The sequence below is a fragment of the Phyllobates terribilis genome, unplaced genomic scaffold (assembly GCF_046119375.1).
Source record: "Phyllobates terribilis strain yellow unplaced genomic scaffold, ASM4611937v1 Scaffold_12__6_contigs__length_324123572, whole genome shotgun sequence".
NCBI lineage: Eukaryota > Metazoa > Chordata > Amphibia > Anura > Dendrobatidae > Phyllobates > Phyllobates terribilis.
Window position 1 is genome coordinate 66,005,818 of NW_027362772.1, and position 24,579 is coordinate 66,030,396.

Consider the following 24,579-nt stretch of genomic DNA (forward strand, 5'->3'; position numbering starts at 1 on the left):
AGAGCGACGCTGACGTCATCGGAGCGCGATGCCAGGTCCTCAACCCCGACGATCGACTGCGGAGCCACGGCCTACGGAAGAAGAGCATCGCAAGGTAGGCCACGGTCCACTAGGGGGGAGGAGGATGCCGGATACCGAGGGGAGCTCCACTGCCACAGCCACCGCCAACGCAACCGCTGCAGCAGTCATGCCATTCACCATGCCCTATATCCCGGGGGCAACCTGGCTACCCCAGTACTCAGGGGAGTCACATACTCTAAATGACTTTAGAGAAAGACTGGATAGCCTCTTCCAGGTGTACCCCCTCACAGAAGAGCAAAAAGTGAGCATCCTGGTGGCCCAATTAATCGGGGCAGCCTAAAGGGAGGTAAAGTCCTGGCCACCTGGGAGGAAGAGGACTGTCAGAGACATACTAACCCGGCTGAAAGACACATTTGACACCCGCACCTCAGCCGAAATAAAACTAAGATTTTACGGGTGCAAACAAGGGGCATATGAGAGTATAAGAGACTATGCGCTAAACCTACAAGAGGCCCTGAGAGCCATTAAGCAGGCAGACCCTGACAGCGTGGGAAATGAAGATAAGCTGTTGACTGAACAATTTATTGAGGGTCTACTATGCAATGCCCACCGAACCCAGTTGCGGGCAATGGCCTTACAGGACCCTGACCTGGACTTTGCACAGTTCAAGGACAGAGCCATCCGGGTGCTCCGAGAACCGGCACCAGGTGGCGCTGTGACCCACAGGCGCCCTGCTATCACTTATCACCAGGAGAGGGCACCCTTGTCTGCAGGGCCTGTGGGAGCTGATGCGCAGGCTTTAAACAGTGACCCGGCTACAGACCTGCACCATCAGGTCCAAGAGCTGACTAAGAGCGTTGCCGCGCTAACCAGAACTGTGCAGTCTTTACAGGTCTCTTCTCCAGGAAAGATCCAGCTGGCATCCGGACCGGAGGACGTCCCGTGGCTTCGACTGAGGAGGACCCCACCGGCCAGAGGAAGACCCAGCGACAGATACAACGAGGACGGACGACCCATCTGCCGCCGCTGCAATCAACCCGGACATGTGGCAAGGTACTGTCATTTAAACGGGCACAACCTGGGGTAGAGGGCCAACCCCCAGGCATAAGACCATCAGGCCCATCAAACTGGCGTGATAAATACGTAGGGGGACGTCCAATCTTGCCTGTGGTACTGGATGGCATTCCTATGAGTGCCCTACTAGACACCGGGTCACAGGTCACCACCATCCCGTACGTGCTCTTCAAGCAGTACTGGAATGACTCGGACATAACCCGCTACCCAGATGACGACCTGAGTATCATCGCCAGCAATGGTCAGCCCGTGCCGCAGGTGGGATTCAAAGAGTGACCATTAAGATCGGTAAAGTCGAACTGGCGGCACAAGGACTGATTATAGTGGACATAGACCGTCATGAGAGTCACCCTAGAATAACCTTGGGAACTAATGTGATTGAAAATTGTCTTGCAGAGGTGATTCTCATTTTACAGCAGGTTGCCAAGAACGCCAGTTCCGGCCAGCAGCGTGTGCTCCAAAAAGAGATCCGGGCACTGATGAAGCGGCAACAGGTGGAACTATCTGGTGGTGAGATAGGTAGCGTGAGAATGTGTGACCCGTTCCCTATTGCCATGCCCCCAAAAAGTGAGATGATGATTTGGTGTCGGGCAGCTATTGGTCTAAGAGGTAGAGACTACCAAGCAATGGTAGAACCCGTCTACTCAGACAGTAGGCCCACCATTTTGACAGCACGGGGGGTGGTCGATGTACGCCATGGGAGGGTGCCCGTTCGCATCATAAATATAGGGGAGAGAGAAGTATACCTGGCCCGGTATGCCACGCTAGCCAAATTGTTCACCATAAACCAGAATTCTGTACAGGCCGTGGAACCATTGCCTCCATCTCAACCAGAGGAAGGTAACGGCTCTAAGAAACCAATGGAGGACTGGTGTCAGCAACTGCATTTGGGTACTGACTCCACTCCCTCACACCAGAAACAGAGAGTCTATCGGGTGGTTCGAGAGTACGAGAGAGTGTTTAGTAAACACCCGCTAGACTTCGGGCGAGTAAAGGGGGTAGAACACCACATCCCCACGGGAGACCATCCTCCCATAAAGGAGAGATACCGACCCGTACCCCCGGCACACTACCAACACGCCAAGGGGATGCTTAGAGACATGAAGGAGGCTGGGGTAATCAGGGACAGCTGTAGCCCCTGGGCAGCTCCACTAGTCTTAGTGAAAAAGAAAGACAACACTATGAGAATGTGTGTAGACTACAGGAAGGTCAACCGTATCACACACAAAGATGCGTACCCGTTACCAAGGATAGAAGAGTCCTTAGCTGCATTAAAATCTGCTAACTTCTTCTCTACTTTGGATCTCACTAGCGGGTACTGGCAGGTTCCTGTAGCAGAGGAGACCGGGAGAAGACCGCATTCACTACCCCGATGGGTCTCAGTGAATTTAACTGTATGCCGTTCGGGCTCTGCAACGCACCAGGAACCTTCCAACGGTTGATGGAATGCTGTCTGGGACACCGGAACTTCGAGACGGTCCTGTTATACCTGGACGATGTCATCGTCTATTCCAAGACCTACGAGGACCACCTGAAACACCTGGCAGAAGTGTTTGAAGCTCTGGCAAACTACGGCTTAAAGGTGAAACCCTCCAAGTGTCACCTCCTGAAACCAAAGGTGCAGTACCTGGGACACGTGGTGAGTGCTGACGGAGTGGCTCCCGACCCTGATAAGATCACTGTGATTAAGGACTGGCCAAGACCCTCCAGCATAAAGGAAGTGCGTCAGTTCCTCGGGTTGGTAGGCTACTACCGAAGATTCATTCCCAGTTTCATCAAAATGGCAGCACCTATGCAGGACCTCCTGATAGGTCAATCTCGGAAAGCCAAAAACCAGAAGCCGCCCTTCAGGTGGGAAAAGCTGGAAGAGGAGTCCTTTTGCCAGCTGAAGATGGCCCTCACGGGGGATGAAATCCTGGCATATCCAGACTACAGCCAGCCCTTTATCCTCCACACGGACGCAAGCAACATCGGGCTAGGAGCCGTACTGTCCCAGATCCAGCAGGGGAAAGAACGGGTAATCGCTTACGCCAGCCGAAAGCTACGGCCCACGGAGAGGAACCCTGAGAATTATAGCTCATTCAAGCTGGAGTTCCTGGCAGTAGTGTGGGCAGTGACCGAACGTTTCAAGCATTACCTTGCCTCCTCCAAATTCACCGTGTACACGGATAACAACCCGTTGACACACCTGGACACTGCAAGGCTCGGTGCCCTGGAACAGAGATGGATGGCCCGCCTGTCCAACTTTGAATTCACCATCAAATACCGGGCAGGACGATCAAATGCCAACGCGGATGCCCTGTCTAGAATGCCGAACTTACCAGACGTAGGGGAAGATCCAGAAGATCTGGAAGAAGTTGAGCTCCCTGCGTTCCATCGTCATGGGATTACCCTGTATTCCCACCGTGTGAAGGACAGGCGCTCCGTGACGTTCAATCCCTTGCCCCACTACAACTGGGCGGAGACGCAAGACAGTGATCCCGCAGTCCATTTGGTGAAGGAAATGCTGACCCAGGCCGATGCCCGTCTTGACCCAGATGCTCCGGAGGAGACCAAGCAATTGTGGAAGGAGAAAAGTAAGCTGTTCCTCTACAGGGAGAAGCTCTGCCGTTGAATGGTTAACTCTCGAACACATGAGTTGACCTGGCAGGTAGTGGTCCCAAGACGAGACGCGGCTATGATTCTGGAGGCATACCACAACGGAGCGGGGCATTTCGGATGGAAGAAGCTGGAGTTCTTGTTGCGTGAACGGTTCTACTGGGTAGGCATGAGAGGAGCCATCGAGAGGTGGTGCAGAGACTGTGGCCCGTGCCACCTGAGAAGAAAAGACCGTGCCAGCCAGAAGACTCCCCTGCAGCCCATCATCACCAGACAGCCGCTGGAACTGGTAGCCCTGGACCATGTGAAACTGGCTCCAAGCAGATCTGGGTATGTCTACGCCCTCACCATCGTAGATCATTACTCCCGGTTCCTGGTGGTGGTCCCGGTCAAGGACTTAACGGCTCAAACAGCAGCTAGAGCCTTCCAGCAGCACTTCTGCCGTCCACACGGGTACCCGGACCAAGTGTTGACAGACCAAGGACCAGCCTTCGAAGCGGAGGTCTTCCAGGAGTTCTGCAACCTGTATGGCTGCAAGAAGATAAGAACAACGCCCTATCACCCTCAAACCAATGGACTCTGCGAGAAGATGAACCAGGTGGTGATAGATCTGCTAAAAACATTGCCCCTGGAAGAACGCAGTCTGTGGCCTGAGAAACTGCCCGATCTGGTGGACCTGTATAACCACATCCCTGTAGGTTCCACCAACTGTACCCCGGCTTACCTAATGAGAGCAAGACCTGGTAAGCTGCCTATTGACCTGGATATGGGAGTCCTGACGCCTGAGGACACCTCGCTAGAGGCAGACTGGGATACAGAACGGCAGCAGCAGTATCGGAAAGTACAGGAGATCGTTGAGCGAAGTCTGTCTCAAGCTAGAGAAAGGCAAGAGAAGGCTTATAACCAGTATGCTCCCGCTGTTCCCCTGGTACCTGGAGAGCAGGTCTTGAAGAGGAAGAGGCGGCTCCACAAGTTGGACGACCAGTGGGAGAAGGACCCGTACACCGTACTGCCATCAAGCCATGAGAACCCAAAAATCTGCGTAATCAGTAAGGATGGAGGAGAAACCACAGCCATTGTCTCCAGAGACCACCTGAAGAAGTGTCCCGAGCAGCTGCAAAGCCCTGAAGAAGATCAAGAAAACCCTCAACCCGCAGAGGAAAGGGAAGAAATGATCAGTACCGTACTCGGAGACTTCCCCCGGTCTTGGACACAAGTAAACGGCGCTGTCGTGGTACCCATCCTCACCTTTCTCCAGCCAGCCCCGCAAGTGCCTACAGAGGAACCGGTAGAGCTGGAAGAGCAGCCGGCCCAAGAGGCAGAAGAGTCCACACCAGCAGTACAGGAGGATCAACCCTCTGCTAGTAGTGAGCCTGCTGTGCCCCTAGTGAGCCAAAGAGTGCGCAGAAAGCTGCCCAGCTTGCCCATAACACTTCCTACACCCTGTAGTGCAGAACCAGTTAGTGAGCTCCGTAGGTCCACTAGAGTCACTAGAGGTCAGATGCCCGCTCGCTGGAGAATCTAAACCAGTGCACTGTAAAGTTGACTGTTTATTGAAAAATGTTTATGGTTTATGTTTGTTGCCTGTTACTAATTATGTTTCTCAGTTACCCTGCAGATTTATTTGGACTAACAGGTTATGGACACTGGATAACCGGAACAGTTTTGTAGATAGTTGCACCTTGGTGCCTCTTGCGAAGACGGCCGCGGAAGAGAAAACCTGTCTGGCGTGGCCTCCTTGCGGCCCAAAGTAGTTAGTCTACCCTTGCAGCCACGCCCAAGGACAACGCAAGGGGTTTGCTTTGGACAGGTCCCCTATTCTGTGCCAAGACTTCGCCTTGTTGGGTGATATGGCCACCCGGTCACGGAAACCCGTGACCTCTACAGACTAAAGCTTCTTGTAAATATGTTGTCTTGTTATTGTTATACCTTGTATTTATGTTTCTTTAAAAATGTGTTTAGTCCCGGAGTACTAAAATTTACTAGGGGGGAATGTGACACCCCAGGGGTCTGGTTGCCACAGTAATAGAGATATTATGTCTGAGAGCAAGTGGGAGGTTTCTCTGGTCAGGATCCCTAAACATGCAACACGGTCCGCCCAGACCTGGGAGGGGAGGAATCTGCCCTTTTAAACTGGGTCTGGGGCGGGATTAGTCAGTTCAGTTCCAGACACAGGGAAAGCAAGAACAGGAGCTCTGGAGGAGCAGTAACAGAAGTCCAGGGGCTGGAGCTGAGCAGAGTTCGCCCTGGACGAAGATACTAAAGCCGGACACAGGAGTCCGAGGCTGTGGGGACTGATATACACCCAGCAGCAGAAACCAGCCGGCAGGGGATTCCAGGTCCTCTGGCCATAGAAGCCCGGAGGCTCAGTCACAGAGAAGGGACCAGCGCCGCCATCCAGGAGCGGAGGCTAACAGAAGGCCCCAAGTCACCAGCCATACGGGTGAGCACCACACGGTATACTCAGGGACGTGGGCTACCTGTAACCGCTGACAGCAAGGTAGCCAGGAAGAGTGCAGATAAACGGGGAGGCCTACAACTCCACCTGGCCAGGGGAACTCCTGCTTGCTCGCAGACTGACCAGGCCCCTTATACTAGCCAGTACTCCCGAGAGGGTCTGCCTTGTACCATCAGTAAAGACCCTGAACTGCACCTCACGTCTCTGTGGTTCCTTGCCGCTCCTGCACCATTAGCACTGGGACCCTCAGACCATCACTCCCATCATCTTCCACATTAGCTGCCCTGAGGCAATACTTCTCCCGTGGGGAGTCATCCCATACTCAGCTGCGCAAACAACATCAGCCTCAGCGGTCTGCAGCGCAGCGGCGGTCCCCACTGACCGCAATCCACGGGTGGCGTAGTCGGACACTTATTACCATACAAATAGACTGCCACTGGTTTGACCACCCTGGGCACGGACCGGGTCACCGCCACGGAGAACTACAACCCCCAGCGATCCGGCTCCGGGTATTCCCCCTGCACAGCAGCAGCGCACAGGCCCAGGGGGCACGTCAGAACCAGTTTTCTCTCTTTTTTTTTAAATATTGTACCAAACCCTCCAATATTTTATAAAGTCACAAACATTACAGAGTTCTTTCATACTTGTGTAGTGTTAGATGCATCAACCAGAATTGCAGAGTAATGAGCAGCAGAATAAGTAATATATCACCTGGGATTTATTTAAGCATTTACCAATTGGTAAAGCGGCTACTGATCGGTATGTGCTGTGTATATAATGGGGCAGCGCTGGTCAAATCCAATGGATTAAATCTTGTGATAACGCTCGAGATATTGCTTTTTGACATAAGGGGGTCACGGAGGGATGTGGGATCTCGCACTGCTCCTCTTATTACCCCATATGGTAATAATCAAGTAATAACACCCCCTTTGTTACCTCTCGAGAGTAAAATTTCCGTCTAGGAAATAATAATGCCCCTTTGAAAGCTAAAATTTTCCAATTGCCCCGTTATAAAGTAATAATGTCCCAAGAGTGCATTATGATGCCCCTTATAAAGAAAGCAATAATGTCACCAGTACTCTTATAAAGTAATTATGTCCCAATAGCATCTTATAAATTATTAATTTCTTTTCAGTGCCCCTTTAACAAGTAATAATGTCCCATAGTAAGTAATATTGCCTGAGTGCCCCTAAAAGTATTATTACCCTGAGTGTCCTGTCCCCTTAACAAATAAAATTACTGAGTGCCTTCCTACAAGTAATAATGCCCCTTGAGTGCATCTTAAGTAATACTGCCCCTTAAGTTCCTACCAGAGTCGTACCTAGAGGTTCAGCTCTGGGGTCAAACTTCTGAGTGGCCCCCTAACCGGTAACCCTGATTACAACTATGGTGGTGTACCCTGATCGTGGGTATAGGAGAACCTCAGCAAAGGACAGTGCTATTACTGAAAATAAACACATAGACCAACACTGATATTACCGCTATATGGTGACCATATATTTTTAGATATCAGTCCTGCAGAACATACAAGAGATCACAGTACAGTTACAAATAGTGACTTACAGATGACGTTATTTCTGATGGAGTTGTTCATGTTTCCTGACTTTTCCATCTTGCCCAGACCATAATGATGACTTCTTCCAGCCAGGACTCGTCTGCAGAGAATACAGCAAAGACACATTTGACTTATCACATTTCCAACACCATCCTCATCCGGCTGATGCCCAATATGCCATATGTATCCCTATTACTGCACCTGCTGTTGGCACAAAAACAGCTCCTCTTCCTGCCCCACATAATAATGCCACCACTCTGCCTCGTACATAATAATAATAATTCATCCTTTGTGCCCTCTAGATGGTAAAGTTGTCCCCCTAGAAACTATTAATGCCCTTTGAAAATGCCATAGAAATCAATACATTTTGCCCCTTTGACGGCCACAATACCCTGAGTGCCCCTATAACAATAATGCTTCTTAAGTGCCCACTTAACATTTAATAATGTCCACTTAGTCCCACAATGTACAGATCCACTATACACAGTATGATGGACCCACAGCTCCCCTACACAAAGTATGGTGAGCCCACAGCTCTGCTTTACACAGTATGATACCCCCACTGCTCACTCAAAACAAAGTAAAATGACCTCCACAGTAGGCCCCACACTGTATAATGGCACCTCATTAGCCCCCAAACTGTACAATGCCCTTTCATTAGCCCTCAAACTGTATAATGGCCCCCACATTAGATCGTGTCTCATTGTAGTTATGCAGGGATTAATTGTATTGGCTCGCTGAGAATGCCAATACAGTTGAGGGTAGCATAGCTCAGGGCGAGCTCCTAAGAGCACGGGGCCCGGTGCAACCACCACCTCTGCCCCCCCAGTGGCTATGCTACTGGTTCCAAATAACAAGTAATAGCTGTAAGTGTCCCCTAACAAATAATGTCTGAATACCCTAAAAGTTATAATGTCCCTTGAATGTTCCAAAAAAGTAATATTATCCTTAAAGGGGTATTTCCATCTCCAAGATCCTATTCATATATGTAGTAGGTGTAATGATTATAATATTAGCAAATACCTCCAATTAGAAATGTAGTATAGTTTTCCTGATTCGCTATGTCGCTTATCTCATGTGCAGGGCATTGCAGTAGCTTAGGTATCCATGGTTACGACCACAAACAGCTAACTAATAGTGATGGATGAACGTGCTCGCCACTGCTTGGTACTCGCTCGAGCATCACTGTGCTCGACGAGCTCGGCGCTTGGCGAGTATTTCCGGGTTGCTCGGCGGGAGCTTGGGTCTCCTCACTGCATTTTTGGCGCTCTTTAGAAAGCCAATGAACGTGCAAGGATTGCCTGCCACACACTGTAATGCCGTAGCCATGTTGGTTGTGGCATTACAGTGATTGGCTGGCTGCACAGCATCATCAGGTCTATATCAGACCTGGCGCCGCCATGCTAGTCACAGTCACTCCGGAATCAGGCAGAGTAGGGAGAGGTGCTGCTGAGCTAGGGAGAGATTTGGTTGTTTATAGTTAGTGTAGGTATACCCCAACATATATCTATATCCGTCTGAACTAACAGTCCTTCTGAGGACTAATCCAGCTGCATATAATCAGTGATAGGCAGGCAGTGTATATGGCAGATTGCAGTGTATGATACAGCACAAGAGGGTCCATTGAACGTCCTGTCTGTTGCTGGTGTAATACTTACAGGTAATTCTAGACATAGCCCCAGATATCATGAGCCAGGACAATTTATTTTTTATCTTAATCCTGGTTATTTGATTAGAAAGCAATCCAGAGTACACCATTTTTCTGCACCATTTGCTTGTTCTCACTGCAGAATACAGCCAGAGCCGTTCCATATTTCAACGATAAAAATCCAGAAATTTGAACTGAACGTGGAAAATATTGGCTTCCTTTTCCATTCTGTTAAAGTGTGTCGGTCAAGCTATTCACACTAGGTGTATGTGAAGAATAGTATTAGTAAATTACAGGCCTGCTATTTAAAACCATGATTCTCTGTCAGGCATATCACCAATAAGACTGTTCCAAAATCAGACATTTCTTCCATTTCCATTCTGTTGCAGTGTCGGTCAAGCAATTCACACTAGGTGTCTGTGAAGAATAATATTAATAAATTGCAGGCCTGCTATTTAAAACCGTGGTTTTCTGTCAGACATATGATATATATAACAGCGTTCCAAAATCAGCCAGTTCTGCCATCAATTTTGTTGCAGTGTGTCAGTCAAGCTATTCACACTAGGTCTCTGTGAAGAATAATATTAGTAAATTACAGGCCTGCTATTTAAAACCGTGATTCACTGTCAGACATATCACCTATAAAAGTGTTCCAAAATGAGCCATTCCTTCCATTTCCATTCTGTTGCAGTGTGTCGGTCAAGCTATTCACACTAGGTCTCTGTGTAGAATAATATTAGTAAATTAAGGGCCTGCTTTTTAAAACCGTGATTCTCTGTCAGACATATCACCAATAAGACTGTTCCAAAATCAGACATTTCTTCCATTTCAATTCTGTTGCAGTGTGTCGGTCAAGCTATTCACACTAGGTCTCTGTGTAGAATAATATTAGTAAATTAAGGGCCTGCTATTTAAAATCGTGGTTCTCTGTCAGACGCATCACATACAACTGCGTTCCAAAATCAGCCACTTCTTATGAACGAGGAAAATATTGTCCTCCATTTAAAATGGGCAAGGTGCGTGACAAGGGATGGGGAAGTGGACGTGATGGTGATGGTGCATGCAGAGGCCAAGGACGAGGCCGTGGGCAAGCTGAAATTGTGCCACAACAAACACCCACATCTTGTCGCTTGACCTTCCTGTCCCAATTACTAGGGGACCGCAGAACACCATTATTGAACCCAGAGCAGTGTCAAAAGGTTGTTGGTTGGATAGCATATAATGCTTCCAGTCACTTAGCCACCACCACCACCTTGTCTTCCACACGGTCAATCTCAGTAGCCATGAGTCTGGACCGCATATTCCTCACCCTGATCCTCCTTCCTCCCAGCATGCCGAGTGCCCGGAGACAACTGATCCCACACTTGGACACTCAGAAGAGCTGTTCACTTTTCCATTTGTAGATTCGGGCCTCTCGCCTGGCCAGCTTCAAGCGAGTCAAGAGGAGATCGCATGTAGTGATGCCCAAATATTGGAGCAGCCACGGTCACACGCAGGCAACAATGGGAAACTGCAATTACTGTCAAAAGAGGTGGATGATGATGATGATGAGATACAGTTGCCAGAAAGTCAGGAGGAGGACCAGGGTGCGGAAGCGGAAGACGAGATGGTGGATTATATAGTAACTGACCCAACCGGGCAGGGGGACATACAGAGCGAGGACAGCAGCACACGGGAGGAGGGAGGCAAAGCACCACAACAGGCAGGAAGAAGCAGTGTGGTGGCTGCAGACACAAGGAGGGAAAGCGTTCCTCGTAATGCCAACATGACGGAAGTTACCAGTACAACTGTTAGGTCTTCCCGAGTCTGGTTATTTTTTAAATACTCTGCCGATAACCCCAAAAAGGCCATTTGCACCACCTGCCAGGCCAGCATCAGCAGGGGTAGCAAAACTAGCAGCCTAACCACCACCAGCATGATCAGGCACATGGCAGCAAAGCAGCCGACTAAGTGGGCCGAACCCCAGGGTTCAGCAACAGCGTCTACGGGTGACACCACTGCTTGTTCCGATGTTGTGCATGCATGCCAATCCCCTTTCCATGGCGCATGTGATGATGCCTCCCACCCTGCACCTGTCGTTGAACACTCTCAACTAGCACCATCAGCAAGCATGTCCACGTCCTTGTCCCAGCGCAGCGTTCAGCTGTCACTACCCCAGTCCTTGGAGAACAAGCGCAAATATGCAGCCAACGCCCCACAGGCCACACTACTAAATTCACACATTTCGCGAATACTTGCGCTCGAAACATTGCCTTTTAGGCTCATGGAGATGGAAGATTTCCGAAACCTGATGGCAGCGGCCGTCCATCAGTACTCGGTCCCCATCCGCCACTATTTCTCCTGGTGTGTCATCTCCGCATTACACGAGCATGCGTCCTACAACACAACATTAGACATGGCCTCAACAACGCACTTACTGGAAAAGTTCTTCTAACAATGGACACATGGACATGTGCTTGTGGGCAGGGACAGTACATCTCGCTGACGGCACTCTGGGTTAACATAGTGGAAGCCGGGACCCAGTAACAAGTCCTCCCAAAGCCAAGGATTGCGGGCCCTGGGTCAATCAGGGTTGCCCACACATTCTACAGCTCCTGCATCTCCTCCTCTTCAGCCTGCATCTCCGAAATTACCACATCAGTCGCAAGCTGGAAGCACTGCAGCACTGCCTCGGCATAACGCAAAAGACTGTGCTGAAGCTAATATGCTTAAGTGACAAACTGCAGAGTTGTGGACAACTCTGAAAGAGCAGGCAGATCTGTGTCTGACACCGCTGAACCTACAGCCAGGCATGGTCATGTGTGACATTGGCTGGAACCTGGTGGCGGCTCTGAGGCGAGGCGAGCTCACACATGTACCATGCCTGGCCCATGTGCTTAACCTCGTGGTTCAGCAGTTTCTCAAAACATACCCGGATCTGTTAGATCTGCTTGTCAAAGTACGCTGCCTGTGTGTCAATTTTAGAAAGTCAGCTACAGCAACCGCCACCCTTGCTGTGCTTCAGCAGCGTTTGCTGCTTCCATCTCACTGACTGATCTGTGATGTCCCCACGCGTTGGAACTCTACATTGTAGATGTTGGGAAGGATTTGTGAGCAGAAGAGGGCAGTTGTTGACTACCAGCATCAACAAGGCCGTCGGTATTCAGTTAAGACTCCACTTATAAGACCTCAGGAGTGGACATGAGTGTCAGACATATGTACCATCCTCCAAAACTTTGAGGACTCCACCAAGATTGTGAGTGGCGTTGATGCCATAAATAGCTTCACCATCCCGCTTCTCTATCTTCTGAAACACTCTCTGCTCACAATTAAAGAGGATGCATTACAGGTGAAGCACGATGAGATTGAGCAAGTGTTACACGTACGCCGCTAGGTTCAGATAGGGGTGAGACAGGTTACATGAATTCTTTGGAATCCTGGGGGAACCTTTACTCAGGGTGACAATAGACAATGTGCTGCAGCTTCACTCAGGCACACAGGGTACTGACCCTCAGGCACAGACACGTAGATTGTTTCACTTGCTGACCAGACACACTTGACAAGAGTCCTCATAAACGGTAGAACAGTAGCATTTAATAAGAAGCAGCACAGCCAATGCAAGTTAAGTCTCCAGTGGCAAACACTACAGTTTCCTTAGCAGCACAGCAGTTCACAGTCTTCCCAGTAGTACAGGACAGCACAGTTCTAATGCAAAGGCACATTAATGAACACAGCATTCTTTACAACACAGTGAGATGCAGGAGGAGAGGAGAGTTTGCTGAGGGAGATGATCCCTGTGACACCATTTCTTACAGTTCTTATCTTTCTGCACTGCTAAATCAGGAACTCTACCTGACCTGTGCTTAGCTTCATTCCTGACTTGAATCCTTTTCACTTGCAGGGGCATTTCTGTCAGATGCAGAACACACACACCACCTTTCTGTTGGCTCCAGCCAGACAGTAAACAACTTCCCCACAATCCCCCTGGGGCTCTGCTAAAACACTCTCCTTCTCCTGTGACTGTGTTAACCCTTCTAGTTGCTGGATGCTTCTGGAGCACAACACTTCCTGTGACATGTGCTTGTGTTATTTCTAATAGTTGCTGAATTCTTTTAAAGCAACAGCACTTCTTCTGCATATCACACTCTGCAACAGCATTACTTCTGCATGTCACACTCTGAAACAGCACTACTTCTGCATGTCACACAAGGAACCATACAAGGTGATTCCACACAGCCCAGCCTCATCTCATCCCAATGTGGATTGGGTGACAATGAGGAAGAGGAGGCGGAGGAGAAAGAACAGTAACTAGCTTCCTGCGCTATAGATGGTACTACCTGCACAACTGTCATACCGTCTGTTCAGCGTGGATGGCCTCAGGACAGGTAGGAGGAGGAAGAAGAGGAGGATGAGGAGGAGAGCATGGTCAGTCATCCTCTTTGTGAGTACACGGACGTCTTGCCTCTTTGCAGTCTGGCACACAAGGCTGAGTTTATGTTACGCTGCTTTTCCCGTGACCCTCGCATTGTCCAAATTTTGGGTGACAGTCATTACTGGTTTGTGACACTTCTAGACCCACGCTACAAGGAAAACTTTCTTTCTCTTATTCCCACACTGAACAGGCCTAATAAAATGGGGCAGTACCAGAATGCCATTGTTGCGGAATTATGAAAAAAATTCCCATCTGAAAACGCTGGCGGCAGAAATCACAGTTCGTTGGTCAACCAAAGAGTACAGGCGAGAGAGACACAAATGCAATCCAGCAGAGGCAGGGGAACACTGTCAAAGTTCTGGGACAGTTTTCTCAGACTCTCCCATCGCACAGGCCCTGAGGCGCGGGGTACTGACCGTACCAATGTCCTCCGTGATTCCTCTGTGCCTTATAATGATTGGGTATCAAAGCTGGACACGTCTCATGAACTGGCTATATACACCTTGGAGGTCCTTGCCTGCCCTGCCGCTAGCGTTTTGTCAGAGTGGGTTTTTAGTGCCGCTGGTGGAATTATAACCGATAGACGCATCTGCCTGTCAACTGAAAATGCTGACAGGCTGACTATTATAAAAATGAACAAGGGCTGGATTGGGCCAGACTTTTCAACCCCACAGAATGATAGCAGTGTAACATAGACTCAAATACAGTTTCTTTCTTTTGGGAAGTCTAACTCTATTCCCATGCACCTCTGTCTTCACACCCAGAAATGGGTATATGCTTCCTGATTTTGTCTATTTGCTCTTGTCCTCCTCCTTCTCCGCATCCTCATCCTCAAACACCATATCTCCACCATATGTACCATATCAATATATTCACATCTCTTGCAAGGGACATTGGAGTTCCTCCAAATTTTTGACAGCCGTTACTTCACTGCATAGGCAAACAGTATGGGAGACCCACTTTCTAATAATGGGAACATTGTTTTCAGGAGGCCCTCTGACCTCTACGTCTCTTGCAAGGGGCATTGGAGTTCGTCCAAGTTTTTGGCAGCCGTTGCTTCACTGCATAGGCAAACAGTATGAGAGACCCGCTCCCTAATAATGGGAACCTTGTTTTCAGGAGGCCCTCCGACCTCTACGTCTCTTGCAAAGGGCATTTGAGTTCCTCCAAATTTTTGGCAGCCGTTGCTTCACTGCATAGGCAAACAGTATGGGAGACCCACTTCCTCATAATGGGAACATTGTTTTCAGGAGGTCTTTCTGACCTCAATGTCTCTTGCAAGGGGCATTGGAGTGTCTCTAAATTTTTTACAGCCATTGCAGTAACTGCATAAGCAAACAGTATGGGAGACCCTCTCCTTTCTAATGGGAATATGTTGTTACTGAGGCCCACCTCTATGTGTCTTTAAATTGTTAGTGGGGTTTTTCCTAAATTTTGGCAGCCGTTGGTCTCACTGCATACCCTATAACTGAATAGCAGACCCTCTCCTTGATAATGGGAACATGTTATATTCGTTACTGCGGCACAGCTCTATGTGTCTTTAAATTGTTAGTGGTTTTTTTCATAAATTTTGGCAGCCATTGGACTCACTGCATACCCTGTAACTGTATAGCAGACCCTCTCCTTTCTAATGGGAACATTTCATTACTGTGGCCCAGCATTATGTGTTTTTAAATTGTTAGTAGGGTTTTTCCTAAATTTTGGCATCTGTTGGACTCACTGCATACCTTATAACTGAATATCAGACCCTCTCCTTTCTAATGGGAACATGTCGTACTCGTTACTGTGGCCCAGCTGTATGTGTCTTTAAATTGTTAGTGGGGTTTTTCCTAATTTTTGGCAGCCGTTGGGCTCACTGCATACCCTTTAACTGTATAGCAGACCCTCTCCTTTCTAATGGGAACATGTTGTTACTGTGGCCCAGCACTATGTGTCTTTAAATTGTTAGTAGAGTTTTTCCTAAATTTTGGCAGCCGTTGCACTCACTGCATACCCTATAACTGAATAACAGACCCTCTCCTTTCTAATGGGAACATGTCGTACTCGTTACTGTGGCCCAGCTCTATGTGTTTTTAAATTGTTAGTGGGGTTTTTCCTAATTTTTGGCAGCCGTTGGAATCACTGCATACCCTATAACTGAATAGCAGACCCTCTCTTTTCTAATGGGAACATGTCGTTACTGTGGCCCAGCTCTATGTGTCTTTAAATTGTTAGTAGGTTTTTTCCCAAATATTGGCAGCCCTTGCTGTCACAGCATGGGCATTACCACTATAGGAGACCCACTCCTTTATAATGGGAACATTTTTTTTACTGAGACCCTCCTCTATGTCTCTTCAAAGGGGTATTGGGTTGCGTCCAAATTTTTGGCAGCCCTAGCAATCACTGCATACGCAATAACAGTATAGGAGACCCGCTTGTTAATAATGGGAACAACAAAGCATAGCCGGCTGATGGCTCTCTAACAATAGTGAGGGCCGACTGCTGGCCCTTTAAGAATAGTAAAGGCCACCTGATGGCCCTATAAAAATAGTCTTTGTGACTTTCAGAGTCCCTCCTTTATAAATGAAACAGGATGTGTCTGATGATGTGTCACACACCAAATTGTCAGATAAGGTTGTAAAATGTTAAAATGACTGTGACACCCCAGGGGTCTGGTTGCCACAGTGATAGAGATATTACGTCTGAGAGCAGGTGGGAGGTCCTTTGGTCAGGGATCCTGTGCATGCCACACCTCCTGCCCAGTCTTGGGAGGGGAAGGACTTCCCCTATATAAACCCGGGGCTGAGGCAGAGTGAGTGAGAAAGAAGACAGAACAAGAGTAGAGAAGAGAAGCAGCATAGCAAGAAACATCAGGAGCTCTGTGGGGAGCAGTGTTACAGCGAGTCAGGGGCTGGCAGCTACAGAGCTCGCCCTGACTGAGAAGATTTCTTACCGGACCCGGAGTCCGAGGCTGTGGGGACTAACTCCTACCCAGCAGCAGAAACCGTCCGGCAGAGGATTTCAGGTCCTCTGGCCCAGAAGCCCGAAGGCACGGTCACACGCGTGGGACCAGCACCGCCATCGTGGAGCGGAAGCCATTAGAAGGCCCCGAGTCACCGGCCATACGGGTGAGCACCACACGGTACACTCAGGGACGTGGGCTACTTATTCCCGCCTCTAGCAAGGTAGCCAGAAGAGTACAGTTAGTTGGGAAGGCCTACAACTCCGCCTGGCCAGGGGAGATCCCATCTGCTCAAGGACTGACCAGGCCCCTATCACTAGCAAGTACTCCGGGAGGGTCTATCTTTGTCACCAGTAAAGACCCTGAACTACACCGCACCGTCTCTGAGTGGTTCCTGCTACCCCCATCATCCACGTCGGCTGCCCTGAGGCCATACCCCTCCCGTTGGGGGTTATACCATCCACGCTGCACCATCCTTCCACCGGCCTCAGCGGTCTGCCCTGCAGCGGCAGCTCCATAGCTGCATTCAACGGGTGGCGTAGTCATCAACCATCTACTGCTAGTACATCGCCGCTCAGTTTGACTCCCTGGGCACGGACCGGGTCACCGCCACGAGACTACAACCCTCAGGAGATCCGGCTCCGGGTAAGCTCCCGCGTGCGCAACGCAGCGCGACACAGGCCCAGGGGCGCGTCAACTTTGGCGTAGTCGGCAGGATTTCGTGCCCGCAACCACCGGGTACTGCGTGCCTGAAAAGCAAAGACTGTTCAAACTTACCAGTGGTGAAGATTCCCGCTATCCGTGGAGGTTTCCCGCCATCCGGCGCCATCTTCTACCTTCTTCCCGCCATCCGCGAAGTTTTCCCGCCATCCGGCGCCATCTTCGACCTTCTTCCCGCCATCCGTGGAGTTTTCCCGCCATTGGACGCCATCTTGAGGACGCCGCGCGGGAAGAAGAGGGGCGTGGACTCCGAAAGCGCGCGAGAACTGAAGCCCCGCCTCACGTCCGGACGTTGCGTAAGGTCCTGGAAGGAGCCCAGCAGACGCCGACGTCACCGGAGCGCGACGGAAGGTCCTCAACCCTGACGATCCACTGCGGAGCCGCGGCCTACGGAACAGGATCATCGCAAGGTAGGCCACGGTCCACTAGGGGGGAGGAAGATGTCGGATACGGAGGAGAGCTTCCCTGCCTCAACCCCCGCCAGCGCCACCGCTGCTGCAGTTATGCCCTTCACCATGCCCTATATCCCGGGAGCAGCTTGGCTACCCCAGTACTCAGGGGAGTCACATACCCTGCATGACTTTAGAGAGAAGCTGGATAGCCTCTTCCAGGTGTACCCCCTCACAGAAGAGCAAAAAGTGAGCATCCTGGTGGCCCAACTAACCGGGGCAGCCAAAAGGGAAGTAAAATCCTGGCCACCTGGGAGGAAGACTGTCGCAGGGATACTAACCCGGCTGAAGGACACCTTTGATACCCGCACCTCAGCCGAGATTAAGCTTAGATTCTACGGGTGCAAGCAGCGAGCGCATGAGAGTATAAGGGACTATGCACTAAACCTACAAGAGGCCCTGAGGGCCATAAAGCAGACCGACCCTGATGGGGTGGGAAACGAGGACAGGCTGTTGACTGAACAATTTATAGAGGGTTTATATTGCAATGCCCACCGAACCCAGTTGCGGGCAATGGCCTTACAGGATCCCCATCTGGACTTTGCACAGTTCAAGGACAGAGCCATCCGGGTGCTCCGAGAACCGGCACCGGGTGGCGTTGTGACCCACAGGCGCCCAGCTATCACTTACCACCAGGAGGCAGCGCCCTTGTCGGCAGGGCCTGTGGGAGCTGATGCGCAGGCTTTGGACAATGACCCGGCTCCAGACCTACGCCATCAGGTCCAAGAGCTAGCTAAGAGCGTTGCTGCGCTAACCCGAACTGTGCAGTCTTTACAGGTTTCCACCCCAGGGAAGATCCAGCTGGCATCCGGACCGGAGGACATCCCGTGGCGTCGACCAAGGAGGACCCCACCGGCCAGAGGAAGACCCAGTGACCGATACAGCGAGGACGGACGACCCATCTGCCGCCGCTGCAATCAACCCGGACATATGGAAAGGTACTGTTCTTTAAACGGGCACAACCTGGGGTAGAGGGCCAACCCCCAGGAAAAAGATCACCAGGCCCATCGAACTGGCGCGACAGATATGTGGGAGGACGTCCAGTCTTGCCTGTGGTACTGGATGGCATTCCCATGAGTGCCCTACTGGACACCGGGTCACAGGTCACCACTATCCCGTACGTGCTCTTTAAGCAGTACTGGAATGACTCGGATATTACCCGCTACCCTGACGACGACTTGAGTATCATCGCCAGCAATGGCCAGCCCGTGCCACAGATCGGATTTAAAGAGGTGACCATCAAAATCGGTAGAGTCGAACTGGCAGCACAGGGACTGATCATTGTAGACATTGACAAACATGAGAGCCACCCAAAAATAACTCTAGGAACTAATGTAATTGAGAATTGTCTTGCAGAGGTGATTTTCCTTCTACAGCAGGTTGCCAAGAACGCCAGCTCCGGCGAGCAGCGAGTGCTCCAGAAAGAGATCCGGGCACTGATGCGACGGCAACAGGTGGAACTCTCCGGCGGTGAGATTGGTAGCGTAAGAATGTGTGACCCTTTCCCTATTGCCATGCCCCCAAAAAGCGAAATGATGATTTGGTGCCGGGCAGCTATTGGTCTGAGAGGTAGAGATTACCAGGCAATGGTAGAACCAGTTTACTCAGACAGTAGGCCCACCATCTTGACAGCATGGGGGGTGGTCAATGTACGCCATGGGAGGGTGCCCGTTCGCATAATCAATATCGGGGAGAGGGAAGTGTACCTGCCCCGGTATGCCACGCTAGCAAAATTATATACCATCAACCAAAACTCTATACAGTCTGTGGAACCCTTGCCTCCATCTCACCCGGAGGAAGGTAACGGCTCTAAGAAAGTAATGGAGGATTGGTGTCAGCAACTACACTTGGGAACTGACTCCACTCCCTCCCACCAGAAACAGGGAGTCTACCGGGTGGTTCAAGAGTATGAGAGAGTGTTTAGTAAACACCCGTTAGACTTCGGGCGAGTCAAGGGGGTAGAACACCGCATCCCCACGGGAGATCATCCTCCCATAAAAGAGAGGTATCGACCCGTACCCCCTGCACATTACCAACACGCCAAGGGGATGCTTAGAGACATGAAGGAGGCTGGGGTAATCCGGGATAGCTGTAGCCCCTGGGCAGCCCCGCTAGTTTTAGTCAAAAAGAAAGACAACACCATGAGGATGTGTGTAGATTACCGGAAAATCAACCGTATCACACACAAGGATGCGTACCCCTTACCAAGGATAGAGGAGTCATTGGCTGCTTTAAGATCTGCTAACTTCTTCTCTACCTTGGATCTCACTAGCGGGTACTGGCAGGTTCCTGTAGCAGAGGCGGACAGGGAGAAGACCGCATTCACCACCCCGATGGGACTTAGTGAGTTCACCTGCATGCCGTTCGGACTCTGCAACGCCCCAGGAACCTTCCAACGATTAATGGAGTGCTGTCTGGGCCACAGAAACTTCGAGACGGTCCTGTTGTACCTGGACGATGTCATCGTATACTCCAAAACTTATGAGGACCACCTGAAACATCTGGCGGAGGTGTTCGAAGCTCTGGCGAGTTACGGCCTAAAGGTGAAACCCTCCAAGTGTCACCTCCTGAAACCAAAGGTGCAGTACCTGGGACACGTGGTGAGCGCTGACGGAGTGGCTCCCGACCCCGATAAGATCACCGCAATTAAGGGATGGCCAAGCCCCTCCAGCGTAAAAGAAGTGCGGCAGTTCCTCGGGTTGGTAGGCTACTGCCGAAGGTTTATTCCCGGTTTCACCAAAAAGGCAGCGCCTATGCAGGACCTCCTGATAGGCCAGTCCCGGAAGGCCAAGAACCAGAAGCCGCCCTTCAAATGGGAAGAGCTAGAAGAAGAGTCCTTCCGCCAGCTGAAGATGGCCCTCACGGGGGATGAAATCTTGGCGTACCCGGATTATAGCCAGCCCTTTATCCTCTACACCGACGCCAGTAACATCGGGCTAGGAGCCGTACTGTCCCAGATCCAGCAGGGGAAAGAACGAGTAATCGCCTACGCCAGCCGAAAACTGCGACCCACCGAAAGGAACCCCGAGAATTATAGCTCATTTAAGCTAGAGTTCCTGGCCGTGGTATGGGCAGTCACTGAGCGCTTTAAGCATTACCTTGCTTCTTCCCGGTTCACCGTGTACACGGATAACAACCCGTTGACACACCTGGACACGGCAAGACTCGGTGCCCTGGAGCAGAGGTGGATGGCCCGTCTGTCCAACTACGAGTTCATAATCAAATACCGGGCAGGGCGCTCCAATACTAACGCGGACGCCCTGTCCAGGATGCCCAACCTGCCGGACGAAGGAGAAGATCCGGAGGGACTGGAAGAAATTGAACTCCCTGCGTTCCACCGTCATGGGACTATCCAGTATTCCCACCGGGTAAGGAGTAAGCAGGCTGCTACGTTGAACCCCTTCCCTCACTACAACTGGGCGGAAACGCAAGACAGCGACCCTGCCGTCCGACTGGTGAAGGAGATGCTGACTCGGCCGGAGGCTCGCCTTGAACCAGACGCTCCGGAGGAAGCCAAACAACTATGGGCAGAGAAGAGTCGACTGTTCCTTTACAAAGGGAAGTTGTGCCGCAGAATGGTTAACTCCCGGACGCATGAATTACTCTGGCAAGTAGTGGTGCCACGAAGAGACGCAGCCATGGTGATGGAGGCATACCACGACGGAGCTGGACACTTCGGGTGGAAGAAGCTGGAGTTCCTGCTGCGCGAGCGATTCCACTGGGTAGGCATGAGGGGAACCATTGAGAAGTGGTGCAGAGACTGTGGCCCGTGCAACCTGAGAAGGAAGGACCGCGCCAGCCAGAAGACTCCCCTGCAGTCCATCGTCACCCGGCAACCGTTGGAACTGGTAGCCTTGGATCATGTAAAACTGACCCCAAGCAGAAGTGGCTACGTCTACGCGTTAACCATCGTGGATCATTACTCCCGGTTTCTGGTTGTCGTCCCCGTCAAGGACTTAACGGCTCAAACAGCAGCTAGAGCCTTCCAGCAGCACTTTTGCCGTCCACACGGGTACCCGGACCAAGTGCTGACGGACCAGGGACCTGCCTTTGAAGCAGAGGTCTTCCAGGAATTCTGCAATCTGTATGGCTGCCGGAAGATAAGGACGACACCCTACCATCCGCAGACTAATGGACTTTGTGAAAAAATGAACCAGGTGGTAATGGATCTTCTAAAAACGTTGCCCCTGGAAGAACGCAGTCTGTGGCCTGAAAAGTTGCCCGATCTGGTGGACCTATACAACCACATCCCGGTAGGTTCCACCAACTGTACCCCGGCTTACCTAATGAGGGCAAGACCTGGTAAGTTACCTGTTGACCTGGAAATGGGAGTCCTGACACCCGAGGACACTTCACCAGAAACAGACTGGGACACAGAGAGGCAGCAGCAGTACCGGAGAGTACAGGAGAGCGTGGAGCGAAGTCTCTGTCAGGCTAGGGAAAGACAAGAGAAAACTTACAACCAGTATGCTCCCGCTGTTCCCCTGGTACCCGGAGAGCAGGTCTTGAAGAGGAAGAGACGGCTCCACAAGTTGGACGACCAGTGGGAGAAGGACCCGTACACCGTACTGCCCTCAAGCCACGAAAACCCGAAGGTCTGTACCATCAGTAAAGACGGAGGGGAAACCACAGCCATTGTATCCCGGGACCACCTGAAGAAGTGTCCCGAACAACTGAGGAACCCTGAAGAGGAACAAGAAGACCATCGACCCGTAGAGGAAAGGGAAGATATGGTTAGTACCGTGCTCGGGGACTTCCCTCGGTCTTGGACTCAAGTCAATGGTGCAGTTGTGGTACCCGTACTCACCTTCCTCCAACCATCATCCCAAGAACCTACGGAGCAACCGGTAGAGCTGGAAGAACAGCCGGTCCAGGAGGCAGAAGACTCTACACAAGCAGACCCGGAAAATCAACCCTCTGCTTATAGTGAGCCTGCCATACCCCTAGTGAGCCAGAGGGCCCATAGACAGCTGCCCAGTTTACCCTTGACAGCTCCTACACCCTGTAGTTCAGGGCCAGACAGTCAGCTCCGTAGGTCCACTAGGGCCACTAGAGGCCAGCTACCCGCACGTTGGAGGATCTAAATGTTTAAGCTATCTTATAATGTTTACTTGTTTATAGTTGCTTGTGTATAATTTTGTGTTTCTAGTTCTTTTTAGGAGTCCTTGGTGGATTTACCGGGAATCCTTGTACATAGTTGGAGCGTAACCCAGGATGGACTAAAGACTGTTAAGGACTCGGGGCAGGACAGGCCCCTACCTGGTTACGTCTCCCTGTTTTGGTGAAATGGACACCTTGCTTTTCAAAACTGCACCCGGTTGCGGACACGCCGTAACCATCTTATGTGTTTTTCTTATTGTATTGTTATTGCTATACCTTGTTATGTTTTTCTAAAAAAAAAAAAAATATATGTTTAGTCCCGGAGTACTAAATTTCACTAGGGGGGAATGTGACACCCCAGGGGTCTGGTTGCCACAGTGATAGAGATATTACGTCTGAGAGCAGGTGGGAGGTCCTTTGGTCAGGGATCCTGTGCATGCCACACCTCCTGCCCAGTCTTGGGAGGGGAAGGACTTCCCCTATATAAACCCGGGGCTGAGGCAGAGTGAGTGAGAAAGAAGACAGAACAAGAGTAGAGAAGAGAAGCAGCATAGCAAGAAACATCAGGAGCTCTGTGGGGAGCAGTGTTACAGCGAGTCAGGGGCTGGCAGCTACAGAGCTCGCCCTGACTGAGAAGATTTCTTACCGGACCCGGAGTCCGAGGCTGTGGGGACTAACTCCTACCCAGCAGCAGAAACCGTCCGGCAGAGGATTTCAGGTCCTCTGGCCCAGAAGCCCGAAGGCACGGTCACACGCGTGGGACCAGCACCGCCATCGTGGAGCGGAAGCCATTAGAAGGCCCCGAGTCACCGGCCATACGGGTGAGCACCACATGGTACACTCAGGGACGTGGGCTACTTATTCCCGCCTCTAGCAAGGTAGCCAGAAGAGTACAGTTAGTTGGGAAGGCCTACAACTCCGCCTGGCCAGGGGAGATCCCATCTGCTCAAGGACTGACCAGGCCCCTATCACTAGCAAGTACTCCGGGAGGGTCTATCTTTGTCACCAGTAAAGACCCTGAACTACACCGCACCGTCTCTGAGTGGTTCCTGCTACCCCCATCATCCACGTCGGCTGCCCTGAGGCCATACCCCTCCCGTTGGGGGTTATACCATCCACGCTGCACCATCCTTCCACCGGCCTCAGCGGTCTGCCCTGCAGCGGCAGCTCCATAGCTGCATTCAATGGGTGGCGTAGTCATCAACCATCTACTGCTAGTACATCGCCGCTCAGTTTGACTCCCTGGGCACGGACCGGGTCGCCGCCACGAGACTACAACCCTCAGGAGATCCGGCTCCGGGTAAGCTCCCGCGTGCGCAACGCAGCGCGACACAGGCCCAGGGGCGCGTCATGACATTTCCTGGTGAATGCATTTGTCTTGGTTGAAAGCAATGCAAAAGTGCAAAAACGCACCAAAAACGCTATGTGTGAACATAGCCCAAGGTGTGGACAAGCATTTTTGTTTTTGTATATTTATTTTGCTCGGGTACTCGTTGCTCGGGTCGAGCAAATTGGAATACTCTGGTGATCGACCGGAGCAACGAGCCCAATGTAAGTCTATGGGATACTCAAGCATTTTTCAGGCGGCTCCCCTCGGCGGTCTG